This window comes from Patella vulgata, chromosome 8, assembly GCF_932274485.2.
Source record: "Patella vulgata chromosome 8, xgPatVulg1.2, whole genome shotgun sequence".
Taxonomy (NCBI): Eukaryota; Metazoa; Mollusca; class Gastropoda; family Patellidae; genus Patella; species Patella vulgata.
In genome coordinates, this window is record NC_065886.2 from 15,328,501 (window position 1) to 15,352,372 (window position 23,872).

At 36.4% G+C, this 23,872-nt stretch overlaps 1 protein-coding gene across 1 annotated transcript in view; it reads left to right on the top strand.

The window, feature by feature from the left end:
* The window catches only part of LOC126830136 (glycine receptor subunit alpha-2), an 81,990-nt gene continuing 58,118 nt past the window's right edge, over positions 1-23,872 (top strand). Inside the window, exon 1 of the mRNA XM_050560398.2 lies at positions 1-211. The gene's annotated coding sequence lies outside the window, so the exon portion shown is untranslated. The remainder of the gene's footprint in view (positions 212-23,872) is intronic.

Consider the following 23,872-nt stretch of genomic DNA (forward strand, 5'->3'; position numbering starts at 1 on the left):
TTTAAAGACATAGGTTCGGTACCAAACAGTTATACGTGTTATGAGTAGTATCGGATTCCTGATAGTTTATGTTTACTAGTACTTACAAGACCAACTGTTATAGTTGTTTGGTATATTATCAGGAATACGTTTGGTGATCACTTCAACACATCGGTGCCTATTAGTATCAGGAATTATATTGGATTCTATCAAAGCTCTTTAAATCTTTACGGTAAGACAGTTTTAAATGGCAATTATACGTATGCAACGAGATAAGCAGATTACAAAATATGATTAGCATTTTTATTATATGGGGTTACATAACGAGATTGTCTTAACATATTGGGGAATCACGGCTTTCTGTGAACATCTAATACAAAAATGGCTTTATAGCTGTTGAAAGAAATCAGAAAAACATTAAAATGCATTTAATCGGAACCAATTTGCGCTAACTAACCATTTACCACCAAAATTGCGGGGGGGGGGGGTGCAAGCAAAAGGCGTCTAATCGAATTGGTTGGCATTTACGTAAAATAGCCTTTGACGGTTAGAATTCGATGAAACTTTGTCGAAAACCCACTGTCACTGTATGGCGTACACGGGACCTCGGTTTTTCGTCCCATCCGAACGAATAGACAGCTGTCCACGTCACGCCCTCTGTCCTGCACCCGTGACAAGGGGAAACCACGCCGAGTATGGCGTATGCGCGTATGCATTATTCCCGGATGACACGAAAAAATATGAGCTTGAACCCCATTGCATTTCATTTATTTAATTGCGTTTATATATTAGCAGAACACCAAAAAACATATGAATTTTGAAAAAAAGCAAACAGCTAGAATGAGTGTTGTGTATAGATGAAGCTAGGTCCAGGGCTGTGTCACTTTGACGCCCTCCTAATCCTCCAATCTCACGACTAGAAGAAAATGAAAGTGTATTTTAAACACAATTGGACGAAGCCATGAAGGATGCTGACAGATGGTTAAGGCTATACAGTGCGTGTAAGAAAGGCTTATTATGGCAATGTCAAATATATTATACACTTTATAGCAGGAGGCGGCCTTGATCTTGAGGCCAGTGCACCATACTGCCATTCATATAGGTAAACCCGGTGATTTAAATAATTTTAGTTTCTTGTTATGTATGAAGTTGGACTGGTTTGCCCATTCTAGTTATCATTCAACAAATACATATGTGCTGTTTTTAGTGAAAACACTAATTCAGATTCGACAAAACATTTAGGTCCCTTGTATGCAATCGCACTGAGCGTAAAAGATGCCTCTGCATTTCGAATTTGAAGATAATTATTACGACCCGCCACTGTCCGGTCAAAATTTTTCGACCCGATATTATCCGAATATCATCTAAAAACAAAACCTAATGTTTTAATGTATACCAATCTTTAGGTAACTAAAATATGTATATTCAACAATTTTTTTTCAAAGAAAGCTCGATAAGCGTGTTAATAATCTGTAGTTATGAGATTATAGTAATGTGGTCTGATCCCTTAGTGTTAATAATTTGTAGTTATGAGATTATAGTAATGTGATCTGGTACCACGTGTTAATAATTTGTAGCTATGAGATTATAGTACTGCGGTCTGATACCAAGTGTTAATAATCTGTAGTTATGAGATTATAGTAATGTGATCTGGTACCACGTGTTAATAATTTGTAGCTATGAGATTATAGTACTGCGGTCTGATACCAAGTGTTAATAATCTGTAGTTATGAGATTATAGTAATGTGATCTGGTACCACGTGTTAATAATTTGTAGTTATGAGATTATAGTAATGTGGTCTGATACCACATGTTAATAATTTGTAGCTATGAGATTATACTAATGTGTTCTATTACCACGTGTTAATAATCTGTAGTAATGAAATTAGTAGACTGATTATAGTAATGTGGTCCGATGCCACATTATCTGTACATTAATAATATATAGTGGAGTTGACTGGACTGACAAATATATCGTCACTAACCGATCACCTATTGTTTTAATGTAATAGCAGAGCTTAAATAATGTCGTCAAGATAAGTATAAATTGTTTCAATGGCATTTAGTAATTGAATTGGATTCTATGAAATAAAGTTAATACTTATTAATGCTTGATAAACTAGAGAAGTCTAGTCTAAACGTCGTTCAATAATAAACAACAATTGTGACCTGTGTTAGATAAGAATGGAATATTTTGTCATATTGAGACTAGTATGGTAATTTTGATTTCCATGGTTATGTATGCAATGATAGGGGAGGTAGACTGGCCATCCACTGGTCATTCTTCGGATTTCAACTATTGAGGGTTCTTCGATATAGGCACCAATGTATGCACGGGTGAGCCGCGACAGTTGAGGATCGCCTTCAGTCTCCTAATTTACAGGTCTTCTTTGAGTCTTTTTTTCAAAATCCCCCAAACCGAAAAAACAAAACAACCCCCCCCCCCCCCCTGTTTCGACACTCAAGAATTTTTTGATAAAGTCTGGTATAACGAGAACCCTAAATACGGATAGATAAATAAAGATTGTACGGAATTGACAAAAAAAATGATAATCATACAATTGTACAACAGTGTTAGTACCCAGGGGCATTTATATGGTAGTAAAGATATATCCATAGCATACTGATTCGCGTATACACATATTTATTAGTCTGGTCGGAGAAGAAAAGTATGATGGACGTTAAACCCTGTTTTATTTCAAAATTATTAACGGGATCTATATTTCTTTGGTTAAGTTTTATATTTAATGAATTGAAAGTAAATCAGTTCCGTAGTTGCCGAGAAAAATGCATTTATACACAGACCTATTCTACCACTATAGTAGAATATTTAAAGGACAATATTGGTGCCAGTCATTATCAGTCAGTTATATAGAGGGATGACTCGTTTTTTCCTTTGGCGTTCGTCACTTCCGATTCAGGAAACCTGTATTACTCGGCTATCGTAGCAATGATCTCTGTGTTAAAATTATATTTGAAATGTGTTTAACCAGCTCTATCACATATGTGATAATGACTGGCACCAATATTGTCCTTTAAAAGCGTTGGGCGTTTGATCTCTTTCGTGATCTGCTAACATGAAAGAACGTGATGAATTATGCGAAATAGCCTTTGTTGATGTTACCCGGTACTGTGCATACTCGCACTTGCAAAAAGTTGTGCATCCATTTAGATCTACCATCGTTTGATATATTCCTATTGATGCTAGGAAGAACCATGTCAATTTGTAAACATTCCTGTTGCTCTGTGGCTTGTTTGTCACACTATATATCTTACAGATAACAGAAGATCAGCATAATTGATAAGACCTTTATTGAGAACATGAAATAGACATAAATCGGGAGGGGCTCTATTCCAAGTCTGCCTTGCTGTCAGTAAACGCTTGCTTATATAGCGTCTAACAATTAGGGGAGATGGACAGGAGTGATAATCATATATGGTATTGTTTAGTATCAAATTATGGTGTTTGTAATTACACTGCATATTTCTTTGAAAGTCATTGTCAGGTCAAGGCACTGACCACTAATACATTTTCTTTGAAGTTCTGTCTAGTGTTATACACGGATCACGTGTAGCTTGTAAAGAACATATTGAATAAACTAGATGTTTAATAAGATCGTGCCTTAACAGAAGGTATAGATCACTTTGTCACATTCCTTTCTCACCCACGGTTTATTTATTAAAAATAAATAACGAACACAATTTAAACGTCAACTTCAGGTATAGATCACTTTGTGACATATTGTCTTTGATCAATTGTTGGTATCATGTAAATGCTCTAGATACCTACGAAGATCGACTCGGATTCCATAAACGTCCAATGACCATTGCTACGATTGTCCAATCGTCTAACTCACTTTGCCATAATCCGAGAGGGGTTTTATCAGCTTCCGTCTATTCTCCAATCTGGTATCTGTAAATAAATATTGTTTTTCATAAAAAAAAAAACAAAACAAATAATGCCAGAAAGAGTGCAAAAAATGGAAGTAATATGATCAGGATCCAACTCACTAGAACCTGACAGAATGTTCATTAGTTAAGGTATATTCCACCATTCGCTTGCTTCTTGGCTCAGATCAATTAACCCTATAACAGCATGATAAATATTTATATCTACAACAGGAAATAGATATAATTATGTTTTATCCCATATGATCATAGATGTATGACAAGAAGGTTAAACTCGGTTGGTGCTGATAAAATTCTCTTTACTTGATTTAATGATCCAACAAAATTATTGGAAAGATATAATCTAGTCATTAGTTTAGTCAAATCATAATATAATTCTGATAGGTATAGAGTTTTTGAAATGCCTCCAGATTATTATAGTATTGATGACAGACATGTTGATAGTATCAGTCGTATTAGATTATCTTTTTTCCATTCTCATCCTGGCAATACTAGTATTCCCGATTCTATGCTTGATCCGTGCCATATTAAAGAACTGTGTGGTTATTAAACCAAGCACAAGAAACACAAAAACATATATAATCTTTCTGTGACATTGAGTGATCGGGAAACACATTAATAGGACACAGTTTTCATGGGGTACAATCACTAGTTTTATTCTAAATGCACGACGTTTCAACAAGTATTCCCTTGTCGTTATCAACCACTATGGCATTTAGTAAACGTAAGGTACAATATACATGTATATATGAAATTCATAGTGAAACCATTTGCAGAGAATTATTTAACAGTAACAAAAGGAAAGAAAAACTTCGTGCTGTTAGAATAAACCTAGTCATTGTTTCCCATTAAAAATCTGTGTTTGTAAAAAGACATACATACTTGATTGTGCTGTTATACTGTATATTACAGTATAATCAGATACATTATGTAAATGCAGATAGATAAGTCTTTGTGTGTGTGTGAAAGGGGGGGGGGGTATTTCTAATTTACTAGGTCAAATGGGGTTTTGAACCAAGAACTGGTTGCATGCGTTCTGTAATCTTTTCTGGTTCTATGCTTGCTCCTAAGAAACTTTTGGTTTTATATACCACGCACTACAAGAAGGAAATGCGTATTTTTATATACCACGTCGGCCATGTGCTACAAGAAAGAAATATGTGTTGTTTTATATAACACGTCGGGAAAGTCCTACAAGAAAGAAATGTGTGGTGTTATATACCACGCACTGCAAGATAAAAATATGAGTGGTGTTATATACCGCGCACTACACAAAAGCAAGAAAGGAATGGTTGGTTTTATATACCACGCCAGGCATGTCCTACAATTAAGAAATGTGTACTCGGTAAATTACTAATTATTTAAATATTGCTGTAGTGTTTACGTCATTGATACAATTACTACAATATTCTATATTTATTGTCAACAAATCTTCCCATTTCATTTATTTGATCCAATGAATCAAAGCCAACCCATCTGTCACTTTTATTTGATGACCATCAAGTGTACTGCACGATATAAAAGACTTCTAATTGGGTACGTTTTAATTGATCAGATTTGCTGAAATAAAGATATTTGACTCCCATGGGGAATCCCATTGAATGTTTTTTGTGGGTTTTTTTTTGCATTATATTTTGGTAGAAACTAGTTTGCTCAAATAAAGAGAGAGAGAGAGAGAGAGAGAGAGAGGGAGAGAGAGAGAGAGAGAGAGAGAGAGGGGTCCAATTGACAAACTAGTTAAGTTTGGGGCTAACATAATATTATTTCAATAATTCAATTGCGCGTAAAGACCTTTAGCAGTGTGAGGGGGAGACCGGGGGACCCTTGAGGTTAGACAGGCGACCCCTGAGTGACTCAATTAGGAAAGACCGTTTGATCTAAAGTGCACGCGTTAAACAACACGACCAGCCCCCGCCGCCCCACCAACAAGTTTAAACAGAGAGAGAGAGAGAGAGAGAGAGAGAGAGAGAGAGAGAAATTAGGCCCGAAGACTAACATATGGTTCAATTTTATTTCAAGAATTCTCTGGCGCTTAGGGGTCTTTAGCAGTGGGAGGAAACCGGAGGACCCAGAGAAAACCCACGAGGTTGGAAAGTTTAAACAGATAGGCCTATCTGATTTAGTTATACAGGGTGTTGTCACCTATTACAGCTATGACTAGCGATGTATTTTCGGGATGCCCAAAATAAAGCGCGCCCAGATTTTGTCCTTATTCCTATCGAAGCTCATTTGATTGCGAAGTCCCAAAGTATTTACTATTCTAACCTTAACTTTTAAAACCAGTGTTTGACATCAAATTTACAGGCTAAGAGCTATAAATATCATCATTATGCGCCATGAGCACGTTTTGTGGATATAGCGCTTTATAAATGGACATATTATTATTTTCATTGTACTGTACAGCCTAAAACCAATAGTGAAAAAATTCAAGATCACCAAAATCAGCAATACCCCTTTAAAATGTTGATGGGTGTGAATCAGTGATGCTTGATCAAGATGAATTGTTTGTTCCGTGCTTGCACAGAGCGACCTTCGTGCTCTCTTCATTTAATTAATACGTGTTAACAGACATAACGGCAAACATATACGTGTAATTTTGGCAGCGCGGACATAAATTATCATCATCACTTAAAAGCGTTCTAGACACTGGTTCGAGTGGACGTCAATTCTAGTTAACACCAGATGTTATTTGTGTATAATGGTCACTGCACTAATATCTAAAATTTGGCTTTTGAGCTCGATAATTAAAGCATTTAAAACGATTTCGCGGAATTTTCTCTATCACAGGCTTTGATTGGCAGGATCATCGGAAATCCAGCAATCACAACATTCTAATTAACAAAATGTTATTCAGTGGACATGCACTGAAGTGACCCGGAAAAGCTAATTCTTGGTCTTAGGATAACTGCCAAATATTACCTTTGAAAATCATTCTACTTAACATCTAAAAGCCAATTCTAAGCTTGCAACAGACGGCCGTAATAACCCCACCCCACCCCCACCTTGAACTTAAGCCTAGCTGCTACTACGGACAGTCTACGAGGCGGGGGGGGGGGGGATTGCGCGTCACTTGCAGACTGGCGGGAGGGTTCTTTAGATTTGACGGACCTTTCGATAGGCACTTTGATCCGATTTCTACGAACACTATGGTCCACTCACAATATGATCCGGGCATAATTAATAAGGACAAACGCAATACATGGGGGACAATTTTGCCTTACAGTGCCTACTCTTTATCCCAAATTCTGCAAAGGGTGGGTTCTTTCACGTGCACACGATTTTGCCAGGACAGCGGCACTACGGTCCACTCTTATTTCGAATTCCAACAGTCAAGTCCATCCGCCCTCCGCCACTGACAAGGGGACCCCGGAAAACCGGGATATACTTGCTCGGCTAACACCGAGATCGAACAGGAACTCTAGGTTAGCGAGGCAAAGTCTTACTAACTGAGACACCGCGGCTACACATTGAATATATGACACGGCTTGCGTAGGTAAAATAAAAGCTAATAATGTCCCTTACAACACTGGGAAAGAGATTGATTGCATGTAATCTTCTTTGAAATAACGAGGCGTGTGGTTCGAGCATAAAACATATTTTAGCTAACAAAAGACTTGGATTATTGCAAATAACCCTTTGTGTTGATCATGACTTCATGGAAATGGGCAGGAAGCTAATTTACTAAGCCGTGTCTAAAGTTAAAGAAACCACACACAGCTTTATAAACGATAAACATAAAGCCATTGTGTAAGGCCATCCGGCAGTATACCGACGTTAGCTCGGAACACGTGTGCGTGAGGGATTCCAGTTGTGCCGTAGGATAAACTTTATTTGTTGTAATGAAAAAGCATAAATTCATCCAGTAGCTCTTCACGAATGTTCACGAACCGCCATCAATTTCTAAATGAAGTATTTGTTTTGTTTTGTTTTTGTTGTTTTTTGTTTTGGTTTTTTTGGTTCTTTTTGTTTTGTTTTTTTTTCTTTTGGTTCTTTTAGGGGCTTTGTGTGCGTGAATGTGGGGATCTTTAAGGTATAAGTACTGATATATTTAAGAAATTTGTTGTTAGACAATCTGGTTTGCTATTTAATTAAGATCTCCATGTTGTGTAGTCCAACTAAATACTTAAAGCCAAAAGAAATAAAAATAAATTGGTTTTTTTTTAACGTCCTACTTTTCTGCACTAATTGAGTTAATACGCCGCACAGTGTGCTGCTCGGATAACGGTGCTAAGACCTACTCATATTATTATTTACGTGTACACGGGACCGCGGTTTTTTGTCCTATCAAAACGACTAGACTCTGTCCGATTAGGAATTTTACCGTGACACATTTAAATCTAATGCGACTCCTCCCCCCCCCCCGACATTTCCAAACTAATTCATTAGTTGAAGAAAATGCGTTTAGTATGTTTCCTTATCATAATATGGTAATTTCATTTCAACAACATTATTGTCAAAAACCACCCGTGTCTTCTACTGATGTTATCGAATCATCAATGTTATGGTTACACGTAATATAAACAATAAACCCGTCACCATGACGACAAACTGGCGGGAACAACACTATTTCACATTATGAAATAACGTATTGAGAAAAAAATTACCCCACTTTTGTAACTGCTCTTCATTTTCAAAATGAGACTATCAGAAGTCCTTTGTTGTATTTGCGCGAACATTGTTGCATTTCAAAACAACGACAGCTATAGGTTCTAAATATAATGTCAATACCAAATTTGTAAGGAATAAGTCCTAAAACTAGTTTAAATCAAGCCAAGAGGTCAAAATGCCATGGAGCCACCCTGGTTCAGTGAGTATGGCACTGGCTCAATAACGAAAAGGTCAGGAGTTCGATCCAAGTGTCAGCCGAGATAAACATATAGGCCCTACAATTTGGAAACCCAAAACGTTAATTGAATTGGCCCTGATCTAATTCCGATGGACCCCAATTAGTAATCCTATGCCATTCCTTGGCACAGTTATGTATGAAACTCTTCACAGAAAAGTTAAATTAACTTGGTCACAGTGAAGTGCTTTTAATGACATGCGCTATCTTCTGAAATAATATCATCCACCTCGTTTCCTTTAGAGAATCAAATTTTAAGCGAACCGTGCTCGATCCCGCACGAATCTTACGAACAAGCCACCGTTCGACCCATTTACACGGCAGACAATTTAATGGTGGGGTCCCGGGTTCTAACTGTGTGTGTGAAATCGCTTTATTTATTCGTAACTACAACGTAAGTGATATCACCGGCAACGTCCGGACTGGTTGTCTTTCCCTTTTTGTGGTGTAGATAGGAGAACAAGGCATTCAAACTAGCAATGTTTTATGGGAATACAAAGAATGACAAACATTATGGAAGGGTATAGCTGCCAATATTAAATGCTCTGCGACAATGTCGTTTCCATTAATTATATGTAAAAAGTACAATGTACAAAGTCCTAATACCGATAATGATCAAGTCAAAATACCTCTAAGGCAATAGTTAAATGTAAAACGTCAAATGTTAAGTGTTAAATGACAAATGTTTTGTGGGAAAATGCTTTTTTTGACGTGTCTACATTTACATTTCTCTCATTACATTTTACATTTATGCTTTGCCACATCCCATTTGTCCTTCACGCTTTCTACATAGCAACTTTCGCACAGCATTATGCAAATGTAGGATATCACGTGACTCATTAACATATACGGAAACCTGGCACACTATAAACCAGCACACTATAAGGATATTTACCGCACGATAACAGTAAATCAAGCTGACACACCATAAGAAACTATCTAGACGACCGTGCGTAATCATGAATATACCAGGAAATAATTCATAGATTCAAACAGCCAAAGAAAATACCTTCCAGTAATTTATAACACAATAACTGGAATTTCGTATTAATACCCGTATTTTGATATTTTAAACACCCAACTCTTTCTGGTCTCTCTATAAACAGAGTTGAGTATACAGACTAATTAACTTTGATCCATTAAAAAAACACAATATACATCTATAAGCATTGTGCCCAACAAATAAATAATATATTTAAAGAGAGGAATGACTATACATTTTTTAGTATGGACATTTGGACATTGCCAGGTTTCCGTATATGTTAATAAGTCACGTGATAACCTACATTTGCATATGAAAGTTGATGCTGTGCGAAACATGCTATGTAGAATGTGTGAAGGACAAATGGGATGTGGCAGAAAGCAAATGTAAAATGTAATGAGAGAAATGTAAAATGTAAACACGTCAAAAAAAGCATTTTCCCACAAAGCATTTGTCATTTAACACTTAACATTTGACGTTTTACATTTAACTCTTGCCTTAGAGGTATTTTGACTTCATCATTATCGGTATTAGGACTTTGTACATTATACTTTTTACATATAATCAATGGAAAAGACATTGTCACAGAGCATTTAATATTGGCAGCGATACCCTTCCATAATGTTTGTCATTCTTTGTATTCATTGCTTACATGACGTATCAATCATTCTCAGCAAGTCTTTAATACAATCTGATTGGGTATGCAGCTGTTTAGTATACAATAATTACAACATACTGTCATTTCATCCGGACGACATGATGGATTTTTTAATCACGTTCATCTGTATTCCCCATGTCTCGTGAGAAATCGAAAAATGAGTTTAGTGAGTGAGACAAAGTTTCGTATTTAATAAGGCTTCAACACAATCTGGCAGCAGAAGGGAATGGTTCCAATAGTATTCACATTTTACTTACTTATACTCGGTCAACGCCACAATTACATCACGATCTATCATCTAGAAAATGACAGAATGTTATAAAATATAACAGATATATAACGCGAGGTAAATAATGCGAAGGTGTTATTAGATCTTAATCCTGAGGGAAATATGTCCACCAGTCCATAATCTGTTTAGCCATTTGATAATAAAACATCTTGACTCAAGCCCGTAACTAGGGTTTCGCCCCCCCCCCCCCCACCCCCCCGTGAAATTTTTTTTCAGTCAACCTGAGAACACTTCCCACCCCTCGTAGCTCTGAGCTAGTTAATATATCAGTTGGATATTTTTTATATATAATTCCTTGTCTTAAACTTGCGATTTGGAAGCCTGAAGGAATGGTGTTTTGGGATGTCATGGTTACTGAGGTCTATATATCTTGGCTCCATATAACCATTAAGTTGAGACTGGTAATCATCAATTATATATAAATATTAATCTGATTAGCAAGAATAGATTAATATTTAAGACAGCTTATAATTTTTATTACCTCTAATCTACATATACTATATAAACACCTGTTAACCTCTAATCTACAGTTACATAAACCTCCGTGAATTATTAACTTGTACCATATATTAATACCGAAATGAGAGAGAGAGAGAGAGAGAGAGAGAGAGAGAGAGAGAGAGGGGTTAACGCCCACTCGACACAAACTAGATCATGTCGGAACTAACACATGGTTTAATTTTATTTCAATAATTCGCTTGCGCGTAGGGGTCTTTAGCAGTGGGAGGAAACCGGAGGACCCGGAGAAAACCCATGACATCCTCCTTGTCACATACAAGCGGGGAATCGAAAGCACGCCAGTTGACTCAATGACAGACCTTATGACACAACGCATTCGGCCACCCAACCTCCGAGGTTAGTTGCTTAAATTTTGGACTATTAGGCTTTTTATTTGCTAAAACTATCGTATTCTTCATGTACGACATTTTAACGACACTAATTTTGTTCATTACGACGTACTTCAGTCTGCAACATTAATTGTTCGGAAAAAAAAATAATTGTAGTTTTCATGAAATAATAGCCTTAGTTACTTGAGATAAAATATCAAATAGAAATCAATTACTGTAATAGAAATTAAAGAACAGATAAGATAGCTTTTAAAAAAGAATATAAACTGAATCAAGCATTATTAAAGTAGCTAAATCTCTAACTCAGTATCATCCAAAGTCTTTCAAATTGAAAACACGAATTATTTGTCAATTTACATCAACATTGATGTTGTGATCTTGCCGTAAAAAGATGGGTTTCTGATATCCAATATTTAAGACAAAATAAAAATGTTACCTTTGGTACACGAATCGTAGCAAGGGACAAGAAAGAAAGGGCCTAGACATTCATCATATCAAAACAAAAGGTGACGCATTATTCTTATCAGAAAAACATGCGCAATAGACTGTAATAACCAGACGCTAGAGATTGCCACTCAATTGAGACTTCTAGTGTATCTCGAGGAATATAACTGATTTGAAATTAGAGTAAAAATGGAAACGTTTGAATTTAAATCAGTTTATCTACATCCAGATTACATTATTATATATGTGTTGCGACCCATTTCTTGTCAATATATAGGTCCCAAATATTAGCGATTTAGCGCCTTTAACATACTCGTTTATACAATAACGAACATAAGCAATATTCATTAAAATGTTGTAAGACTGAATATAAGATGAAATCGATAATTTACTGAGACGCAATGGAAACGCAAAACTTTTATAAAAGGGTGTTTCTGAAACTGGTTTTTGAGATACACTTTAATCTTGCATTTCTTAACACAAGAACATTAGATCACGACGATAACACGTGAACATGATAATTTTGCGATCACGTAATCGCATCACATATCAATTCTTTCAAACACAAAAACAACGCGACTTCGACAGTTTCGGAATGTTAAAAATCAGGATTTTATGGTACAGACATGGAATAGAAATGTGGCTTTTAGAAAGACAGGGTCGGTGCAATATGGAAGCATGTAGGGGTCAATGGCGCGATAGATACCGCAATATAAAGTTGGTAATATGTAAACATATTGTGACTGCTCTGATGATTTTATCTCTGGGTTAATTGTATCAACGCGCTTTGTTATGTCCCCATTTCGTTTTAAATGTGCACGTTTGCGTTTCAGAAGCTTTGTCAATTCCATTTCACCTTCTTTTTTATCGGTTTGTTCGCAAAACATCGCTATGCGCTATGTCGACGTGTGCATTTAAAACGAAATGACGATATAGATCATAGCGGGATATTCAATTAAATCGGCAAAAATTGTCTTCTCAGAGATAAAATCATCAGAAAAATCGCATTATGTTGACATATACTACCAACTTTATATCGTGGTATCTATCGCGCTACTGACCCTTATACGTTTCCATAGTGCAACCCCTACATTTCTATGAAAGACCTAACACTATGACACCTGGACACCAAGTAAGTGGCATTACGTAATTCAAGAGGGCATTGGTACTAGAGTCTAATGACACAGCACTGCAACGGGAATAGAGAAGGATTTAGAGGGTGTGGATACCAGAGTCACAGAAAGCAGCATTACAAAGAGAGTGGAGTAGGATACAATCAATTATTAGTAAAGTTGTTTTCCATGTTAAATTCGTTCCGATTAAAGACAAGGATAAGAAAACCATTTTAATACGTTTGACAGTGTCACACAGATTAAATCAGCTCTTGAACAATAAACATAATCAGTTTATATTGTTTGAGATCTTCAACAGGATCTCCTTGAAAATGTCCAGAAATGAGATCCACAAACACACTATATATTATCTGTTACTTCTAAACCTGGAATAATAGCTAATAAAAATCTTTATAGCTTCCGTTCGACATTTAAAATGTTTTGTGTAAGTTATGTTCGTTTTCTACTCCTCCAAACCCAGTAATATTAAAAAAACAGATTCTTATCACGAGCTGTTGTTCTTCCTAATGATAAACGGTATAAAAATATTGACAAATCCTTATATAACATATCTCTGAAACGATATTTCCTTAGTTTTATTTCTGTCTAAGTGGGTCGCAAAATTTAAGTTCCTTAAACTTCCTGTTTAATTTTTTATCTTTTTTTTATCAAACCTGTTTGGGTTTCTTCTCTCAGCTCTTAGTAGTGTTTTATTTTAGTTTTTTCTTGATTCGATGAAAAAAAGTAACAATTGAAAATTTTGTTGACGCTTATATTTCACGAGGAAAAAGAAAATATTTTCCGTCTGGGATCCTTGCAAACGTTTTTGTCTATATTATGTTGATGCGATAAAACAAATCATAACGGTTTCTGAGGTATGGTTTTGAAAACAAAGGACGGAGCCTAGAGCTACGAAACGAGTAAGTATTCTGTAGAAACTGTTTTTGTGGAGCTGTGTCTATGTTATGTTGAAACGATAAAACAAAGATAGATAAAATAAATCACAAATCACAACATTTTCTGGGGCATACTTTTGAAAAATAAAGACAAAGCCTAGAGCTATGGAAGTGAACCATATTCTATAGAAACTATCTGTATTCATGTTATTGATTAGTCTTATCTTGTGCTTTTTTTTATATTAAACGTGTTACGTGTTCAATATGCTTTCTACTCAATAACTGATGACGCAATGTTTTTAAATCTTAGAATGTGACGTCACTTATGAAAGTGAGAGAGTGTGTTAATTTGTCGCTTGGTTACCCTTAGACCTACTATGAATGATATAAGACACATGATTTTCTAGATTTGTCTGGTGTAATATGAATTTTCACAACATGCCTTATTGTTGTTAACAACTGAATTGCCCTAGAATACTTTACGTAAGCATACCTTGACACATGTATGACACCTGTCACGTTACAGGTAATTCAGCCTGGGGGGGGGGGGATGAATTTTATAAATATTATTTCTTTATTTTTATTACATCCATCACTATTGCTCTGTTTTGGATTTGGGGACAAGAGCACCCACGGTCTTCGTTTCATTTACGCCATCGTATAACGTAGCAATGCGAAAACCAAATGTCTTGGCTGCCGTCGTTTCCGGAATGCCATAAGATTTAGCTAAAAAAAAATATGAAATTGAACGGCCAGATGAGTGAAACGAAGAATTAAACCAGTTGAATTTCAACAATCTCCTTTTATCATTTCCACAGTTACGGCCCTTTCTCACTTAAAATGTAGAATTTGAGAACGTCTTATCAGCAACATACAACGTTTGATTTTCACCCTCTTTTTTCGATTATTGCAACGAATAAGTCTAGCATATTGCAATATTTTCCGATAAATACTTCCAGTACTGTTATATTTGAATATAGAAATCCCTAAAGGATCCTCACAGAGAAATCGTTATTGACTACGCGGGCGACTTAACTGTTTCGTTGTCTGGCATCTCATCTTTATCGAATTTTCATGACGTCGATAAGCTACATTTAAAAATACAGAATAATGTAGAACTTTTCCGCATTTATATTTTTCACTCATTGTTCGGTAAATGCATACAGCGATAAATATAACCAAGACGTGAAGGATTAGTTACATAAATAAGTTATAAAATAAATAAAACATTATAATAATAACATGAATAAACATTTAACTAAAAACCTTTAAATGTTAGATAAATATAACATTTTAAAGTTTATAATTTGGAAACTATTTCAGGTACTTTATAAATATGGTGTCTATCCAATTTAAGTAAAAGTATACCTTTTTTAAAATATAATCGTTTATGGACAAATTAGATAATGTTTTATTATATCCCAATTAGACATATGAAATATATCTCTTAACAAAATTAAAATTATAACAATACATCGACTAATAAATATGTGAACATAATATCAACCTTTTGTTTAACTTGGTTAGCAGATCAAACAGAAATTTAAAACAATGCAGTCGGTGTTTGAAAGGAATAGATACGTAATGGTATAGTCAAATAAACTTTTAAGCATCGATTCCTTTCAACTCCAGATTTCTATAAACTGTTATATGGTCTATCCGACTAATCAATGTTTTTACAGAAATTTACCTCTTTGATTAACTTTCGATTAAACGAACCATTAATGTGTTTATTTTTAAAACAGTTAAATAGAAATTTGAAACAATGTAATCGGATTTTGACAGAAATCGATTCCGTTCAACTTCAGATGCCCATTAAAGTGTTACATCTAATAAACACGCGGTGGGATTCGAGTGATTTGCAAACGTCCCTCATAACCTACTTGACACCTTACACTTATGGGGAGATCTTTTTTTTCTTCTTCTTGCTTGTTGAACAATGCTGTTGAAATTGCTTTGACGTGTTTGCGAGCATATGAGCAATTTGCAAGCGACTGTCCAGGGATCAGTGTCGTGCAGAGGTTGGATCTTCATTACTCCTGTTGGGACAGAAAGATAGGATGTGAAACCCATTTCATTCATTCATTCATTTCATTCAGACCCTATTTGAGATATCAACTATTCAGATATAAGTATAAAACCCTTGAGACCAGACATCCTATCCGCCCATGGGAACATTCTGTCACATCTGTATGATGGGGAAGCCAGGGTCTCAATTTGCCATAAAGAACCCCACGATGAATAATCTATAAGGGTAGAAACTCTGACGTATCTGTGCCTCTCTCGGGTCACTAAACCGGCGTTCTATCTTATGTAAGTACACTATAATGACATAAAAGAATGTTATAGCCTGCAGGGAAAAGATTCTCCGTCTAAATGTGTTATCTTTGTTAATTATGAAATATGAAAGCGGCACTTTATACAATCTATCTGATTAATTAAAAATAAAATAATATTCCTGTTTTATACAGCTGCTGGGTCAAAAAAAAAGACGTCATAATCGAGCGATACAGAGAATGGGGTTTAACATCCACTCGACACAAACTAGATCATTTCAGGACTAACATATGGTACAATATTTATTTCAATAATTCGCTTGCAGAATGGGGTCTTTAGCGGTGGGAGGAAACCCACGAGGTTGGACAGACGACTCCTCTCATTGGCATGCTTGGGATCACACTATGACCAACTTAACGCAATGGCGGACATTTTTATCTGGACCACCCAACGACACAAGGTTTAAAACACACATAATTCAGCATGCACCTATTTACGGATCCGGCTGTGTTCGCTACGGGTGTTGACCGAGAAAATTCGGGATATTCTAGTCTGGACGGTGGTGCAAGACCAGGAGCTTCTAGTGGTTCATATTGGACGTTCACCCCGATACACTGGCAGATGCCCGACTTCTTGGCGTTTTATGCGAGTTATCGCCATTATTGTACCTAATAATCTAATTTTATACCAATAATATCAACCGCAAGCCCCATCTTCTTTTCTTTTTCTTTTTTTTTTTTTTTTACTTATTACAAAATTTGTTGATTTTATATCTGAGAAGAAACGTCGTAATAAATTACATTCACAATTGAATCCCTGAATGGTCTGGGTCATACTTACTTTAAGTAGCTAAGTCTCTAATAACTCAATATCATCAAAAATCTTCGACATTGAAAACACGAATTATTTGTCAATTCAAATCAACATTGGTCTTGTGATCTTACAGGGAAATGACGAGTTTCTGATATCCAATATTCAACACAAAATAAACATTTTACACTTTGGTACACGAATCGTGTATCATAAGACGTTTCAGTGCCATTTGGAACAAGGGACTCAAAGAACGAGGCTAGACATATTCCACAATTCATGTCAAATGGTGACTCTATATTCTTATCTGGAGAGCATGCGCAATAAATACCATTGGTGTAGACTGGAATAACCAGACACTAAAGATTGCCATTTAATTCAGACTTGGCGCATTTCGCCGAACATAACTGATTAGAAATTACAGTAAAAACAGAAACGATTGAATGTTAATCAGTTTATATACATTCATATTACATTATTATATGCGTTGCGGCCCATTTGTGTCAATTTCTAGGTCCCAAATATTAGCGATTTAGCTACTTTAAGTTTGAAGTTATAATTCTTATGGTGGATCCACATCGTTGATTTGTCATCAAAAAGTTGAAAACCTGTACCATCTGGATATAAGTTTTGTGAAGTGTATCTGCTTTTATTCTAGACGACAGTAACTGACAACTAACGATTTTAGTCAGCAAACTGTATAATTTGACAATCACTACGATCTTTTTACAAACTTTCAACTAAAAAGAACCAATGAAGATATCGGACGTGTTGTTCTTTCGTTTTATGAACTAAAATGAAATGAAAGTAGCCAGCAAATTGGACAATTTTAACTCACAGTCATAACAATTTACTAACAAACTTTCATCCGAAAAAAGAGTGATTAGGTGAAATCATAGTAAATGCGGTATTCTACTTTCGTTTTATTAACCAGAATAGATGTTATTCAAGATGGCGCCCTTGTGGCTGCACAGGTGAAAGTGCTCTCACATTTTGTTAATTTGTGTCTAAGTTCTTGGATTTACATTCTTAAATTTTGGATCTGCGTGTACCTTTAACTTTCTAGATCAGAAAAGTGATAGACTTATCCCTCAAAATTTTGGTTTTGAAGTGGAATTTTGAAACCTAATAAACTGTGATCTTGATTTAAGTTGAAGACTTGAATTCCCTTGATTTTCACTCGAGAGAAATTCACTTGTTTTTCACTCAGAGGATTAATTAGATTTCAAGCTGACTAATGTATGTTAGTGTTTACCTGTTCTTATTGTATCATCGTTTGATCATCATGATCACCTACTCACGAACACAACTCATGGATTTACAACAAGCATCTACTATCAGAACACTATCTCACAACAATTATGTATGTCTTAAAGAAGTTGGTATCCTTAAAAAAATAGAGGGAAGCGTTCTGGCACCTAGAAGCAAAATCAATCTTACTCTCAGACTCTTCCAGGGTCTTTGAAAATAGGTCTTTGGAATGCTCAGTCTGTTAGAAACAAAACTCTTGACATATTTGATTGCATAGCCGAATGTGAAAAACGATGTCTTTTTAATAACCGAAACATGGTTGTCTCAGAATGGTGACGAAGCCAGGTGTGCTGAAATGACACCACCAGGTTTTACTTGTGTTCACGCCCCACGAAAACTGGTAGAGGAGGGGATATAGCTGTTATTTTCAAGGAAAACTTGTGGCTTCAGAGGCTTCAAACAACGAAAACGTACTCGTCTTTTGAACATTTATCACTTACCATAACATCTGCATCAAAAACCCTAAGGATTATCGGTGTCTACAGACCGCCTCCTTCAAGAAAAAACAAGTCTACCGATTCAGATTTCGTAAATGACTTCAATAATCTCTGTGAAGATTTTGATTGCAATGATAACATCCTAATTGCTGGAGATTTTAACGTGCATTTTGATTCTCCTAATAAGAAATTTACAAAACGTCTCTGTGATCTTTTGGATATTTACGACTTGGTACAGACCATTACTCAGCCTACTCATCGACCAGGACACACCTTGGACTGGGTTGCTTGCCGTAAACATGAACTTATTCATAATGCTGATGTCGTTGACAAGCTAATGTCTGATCATTTTGTTATATCCTTTAATGTCAATTTCTCAAACACTTCACGTAACAGCAAGAAAATACGCTATAGGAACTTCAAATCCATCAATATTGAAGAATTTAATATCGATCTTATGAGCAGCACTCTATTCACACAATGTTCTAATGATGTTGACTACATGGTAGCTTTACTGGATAAAACATTACTTGACCTCCTTGACAAACATGCACTCATCCAAACCAAAACCATTAACCATTTAAAGAAAACATCATTGTATGATGCTTCTGTAAACGATGCTAAGCGAATACGCCGAGCAGCTGAAAGGAAGTGGCATAAATCAGGGTTAGTAGTACATAAACAAATTTACGCAAAGTGTCGAAAACGTTTTATGAAATGTGTTAAAAATGCCAAATCACAGTATTTCAACAAGGAAATATCATCATGCTCAAGAAATCCGTAATTATTGTTCTCAACGCTAAACTATTTACTGGGAAAAGAAAAGAGTGTCATCCTTCCAGAGGGAGATGAAAGTATTGTTGCTTAAAATTTCAGTGATTATTTCATTGATAAAATCGATAGGATTCGTCATGGCCTTGGCTCTATTAACACACAGGGGTGTGATGACAGAAGGTCTGTAGTTCCATCAATTCAATTTGATTCCTTTAATCCAGTTTCATCGGAGGAGATAAGGAAGATAATTTGTCAATCCAAACCAACATCATGCTCTTTGGATGCCCTACCGACACATTTCCTGCTTAAAATTCTGGATGCTTAAAATTCTGGATGCAATTTTGCCCATTATCACTAACATCATAAACACGAGTTTGCAGTCTGGAATAGTACCGGAATGTTTTAAAACTACAGTAATCAAACCACTTATAAAAAAAAGTCGACATTAGACCCACAATTACTGAAACATTATCGACCAGTATCAAATCTGACCTTTCTGTCCAAAGTTCTGGAGAAGGTTAGTCATTAAGAAAAGTTTCAACTCCTTGAGGAGTTCCAGTCTGCATATCTCTCCGGCCACAGCACTGAAACAGCTCTGCTATGTGTTCTGGATGCCATAAAATCATCTGTTGATGAAGGAAAGATCGGGCTGTTGGTCCTTTTGGATTTATCAGCAGCTTTCGACACTATTGATCACGGCAACCTACTGGATCGACTGTCATCAGATTATAGACTAACTGGATCCATTCTTAAATGGTTTTCATCCTATCTCACTGGACGATTGTAGTATGTTGAAGTTAACAACTCCTCATCAAGTCATCAGCAACTCTTATGTGGTGTTCCCCAAGGATCCATTTTGGGCCCGATAATCTTCACAATGTATACAAAAACGTTAGGTAAACTTATCCATGATCACAATCTGCTCTATCATTTTAATACTGATGATTCTCAGCTCATTGATAGCTTCAAGCCACTTCCGGTCGATCAAAATGTAGTCATCAAGAATCTGGAAGGGTGTCTCGATAATGTCAAAAAATGGATGGCATCCAATATGCTTAAACTCAACGATGAAAACACTGAGTTTCTTCTCGTGGGTCCTGCTAACAAACTTAAGAAATGTGACATTCGATCGATCAACATTGGAAACACCGAAATTCCTGTGTCTAGAACTGTAAGAAATCTTGGAATTCTTGTCGATTCTCGTCTCAGTTTTGAAAACCAGGTGAACAACATCTGTAAAATATGTCATTTCCATCTCCGAAAGAAAGGCTCCATTCGTCATCTATTAACAGACGACGCTGCTGCAAACTTAGCTCGATCCTCCGTCCTGTCCAGAATAGACTATTGTAATTCGGTACTAACTGGTATTACGAACGAACAGATTTCAAAACTCCAAAGATTACAAAACCGCGCTGCTTACATTGTCACAAAAACTAAATCAAGATCAAACATCACCCCAGTTTTGAACAAATTACATTGGCTCCGTGTTCAAGAAAGGATCAACTTTAAAATCTTACCGTTAACCTATCAATCGATAAACAAATCCGCGCCAGATTACCTTTAAAATCTAATATCACTGTATCAACCTAAACGATCATTAAGATCAGAAAGGAAACTGTTATTGAATGTACCTGCCTATAATTTGAAATCTTTTGAATCCAGAACTTTTCGATATAGCGCATCAATTGTTTGGAATACACTTCCAGAAAATATCCGACAATGTGCATCTGTGTCAGTTTTTAAATCCAAAGTGAAAACTTGGTTGTTTAATCACTATCATTAACACTCCAAAGTGAGAACATTTTCTAGCGCCTAGTGCATTCCCTAGTGGATGGAATAGTTGCGCGATACAAATATCATTATTATTATTATTATTTATAAAATGAAAGTAGCCATCCAGTACGCAAATTTAATTGAAACGGGGTTTAACGTACCTACTTTTCTGCGCCAACTGGGCGAATGAAGACGCGACACATGCCATGCAGAGTGCTACGAGGGGTATTTTTCCGGACAGCCCTTCTGTCCTGCATCACTGACAAAGTAGAGAAACCATGGCGAAAAATCCCGAGGAACTTTCTTGACTAACACGAGCGAACCCGAGACCCCCGGGTTAGCGAGCCAGCGTCTTACTCACTGATTATTCCAAAATCAAGCCCTTACTGCGCTGCTGCGACTGTACGGCGACCAGAAAATGCACAAGGTCGCCGACAAACGTGAACACAACACGAGAAAATGTCCAAAAAAATTACAATTTTGAAAATAGCCACCTTCTCAAAGCTTTCCAGGTCAGATCGCAGAACCTTGGCGTTTGTTTTTAACATGCTCAAAACAAACGCCGTGACTCGGCGACCACGGAGACCACGGAGACCACGGCACGATATCTGGTGTTTCCCTCACGCTTTAACCACGTACATGGCGATCTTGACGCGCTCTGAGCCCATTTTACATCGCCGTGGTAGCGGAGGATATTAGTGAGCAACCATACAGATTGCGAGAAACCGTACCGACTAACTGATTCCCTTTCAATGTAATTTAGATTTTATCGAAATCACAGTAAAAAAAACATTAGACGATGTTATCAGACAGTAATCACATTTTTCATGGTTGACTTATGATATAAACCGAGCCATTAAACATTGTAAGTTGAATGATTCGTCTTTACTCCATTACTACTGTGGTTCTGATCACACCCATAATCTACCGATTGGATATCTTTCTGTTTCCCCGAGACACATTTCGTAAATAATAAACATGAACGGATCTATTGCTGTTTATTGTTCAGCCTTGCTGATAATAGAGTAGGTAAGGTTATGCGAGAGGACAGTCAACTCCTGGAGGCACTTCACGGGGACTTAGCTTTGGTTTATTGTTTTGAAAACAAGATTTTCCGGCAAGACAGACAGCAGCAGAATTAAAGGCACCTACTTTAATTTTATTTTGTTTCCTTTGTTTAACAGCACAAGGGGTGGTGGGGAGAAATTTAACAATTGCTGCTAATGGAGATGTACTGCGTTGTTTTTAGGATATGCCGAGCCTAGGTCATTTCGAGTCTAACGTATTATGTGGACCCGTAGTAAATCCACGTAGGGCGATCCTACTCATGAATACGTACGAGCTTGGGATCGATGTCACCTGACTCAATGACAGACCTTATGATCTAAAGCGCACGCGTTAGCCACCCCCACTATCGCCCCATATTCAGAATGCTGAATATAACAATACTTAAAGGAGCTAAGTCGCTAATATTTAGGACCTAGAAATTGACACAAATGGGTCACAACGCATACAATAATGTAATATAAATGTATATACATTGATTTACGTTCAATCGTTTCTGTTTTTACTGTAATTTCTAATCAGTATTCTCAATCGAATTTCAATCTCTAGCGTCTGGTTATTCCAGTCTACGCCGATAGTATTTATTGGGCATGCTCTCCAGATAATAATATAGCGTCACCGTTTGACATAACTTGTGGAATATGCCTAGCCTCGTTGTTCGAGTCCCTTATTACAAATAGCGCTGAAACGCATTATGGTACACGATTCGTGTACCAATTGTAAAATGTTTATTTTGTCTTTAAATATTGAATATCAGAAGGCCATCTTTTCCCGTTAAAATCACAACATCAATGTTGATTTAAACCGACAAATAAATCGTGTTTTCAATGTCGAAGATTTTGGATAATATTGAGTTAGAGACTTAGCTACTTTAAATAACTCATGTTACGAGGAGTGTTCTGGTGGTTTGTGCATGCATATCCACCGCCTCTCCGATTTGCGCCGTGACATTATCCATGTTCACCCTTTTTCATTTACAAAACGTTTTGATTGTTTCCAAATATCCTACGTTAAACCTTTACGATAGGAAAGTTACACAAGAAACATTCATTTCATTCACGTTGTTATTCCTCTATGATTGGCAGATGACAAACTAAATCAATTTTTACTTGTTCAAGATCCGGGAGAATTGATGTTGATGTCGATCACAGTCAATTGACTTTAATGAACTATTGTCAAGAAACTGTCAGATCCACGTGTTTGGGATTCATTTGAACAACTACAACCACTTTTTACCTCAGACAAGAAAAAAGTATTTAATCGCCAAGCAGATGTTTTCAGCATCTCACTTTTCTAAAATACCATCATGTAGAATTTGACCTAGTCCTCGTCAAAATACATTGGGTTATCAATGTCTGTGACATTTAGAAGTTGAATATTAAGCCCTGTACAATAACTTCAGAATGTTTCTTTCTGGACATTGTAGAGGATTCGCATCTCATTTTTGCGAGATCAAGTGACTTTA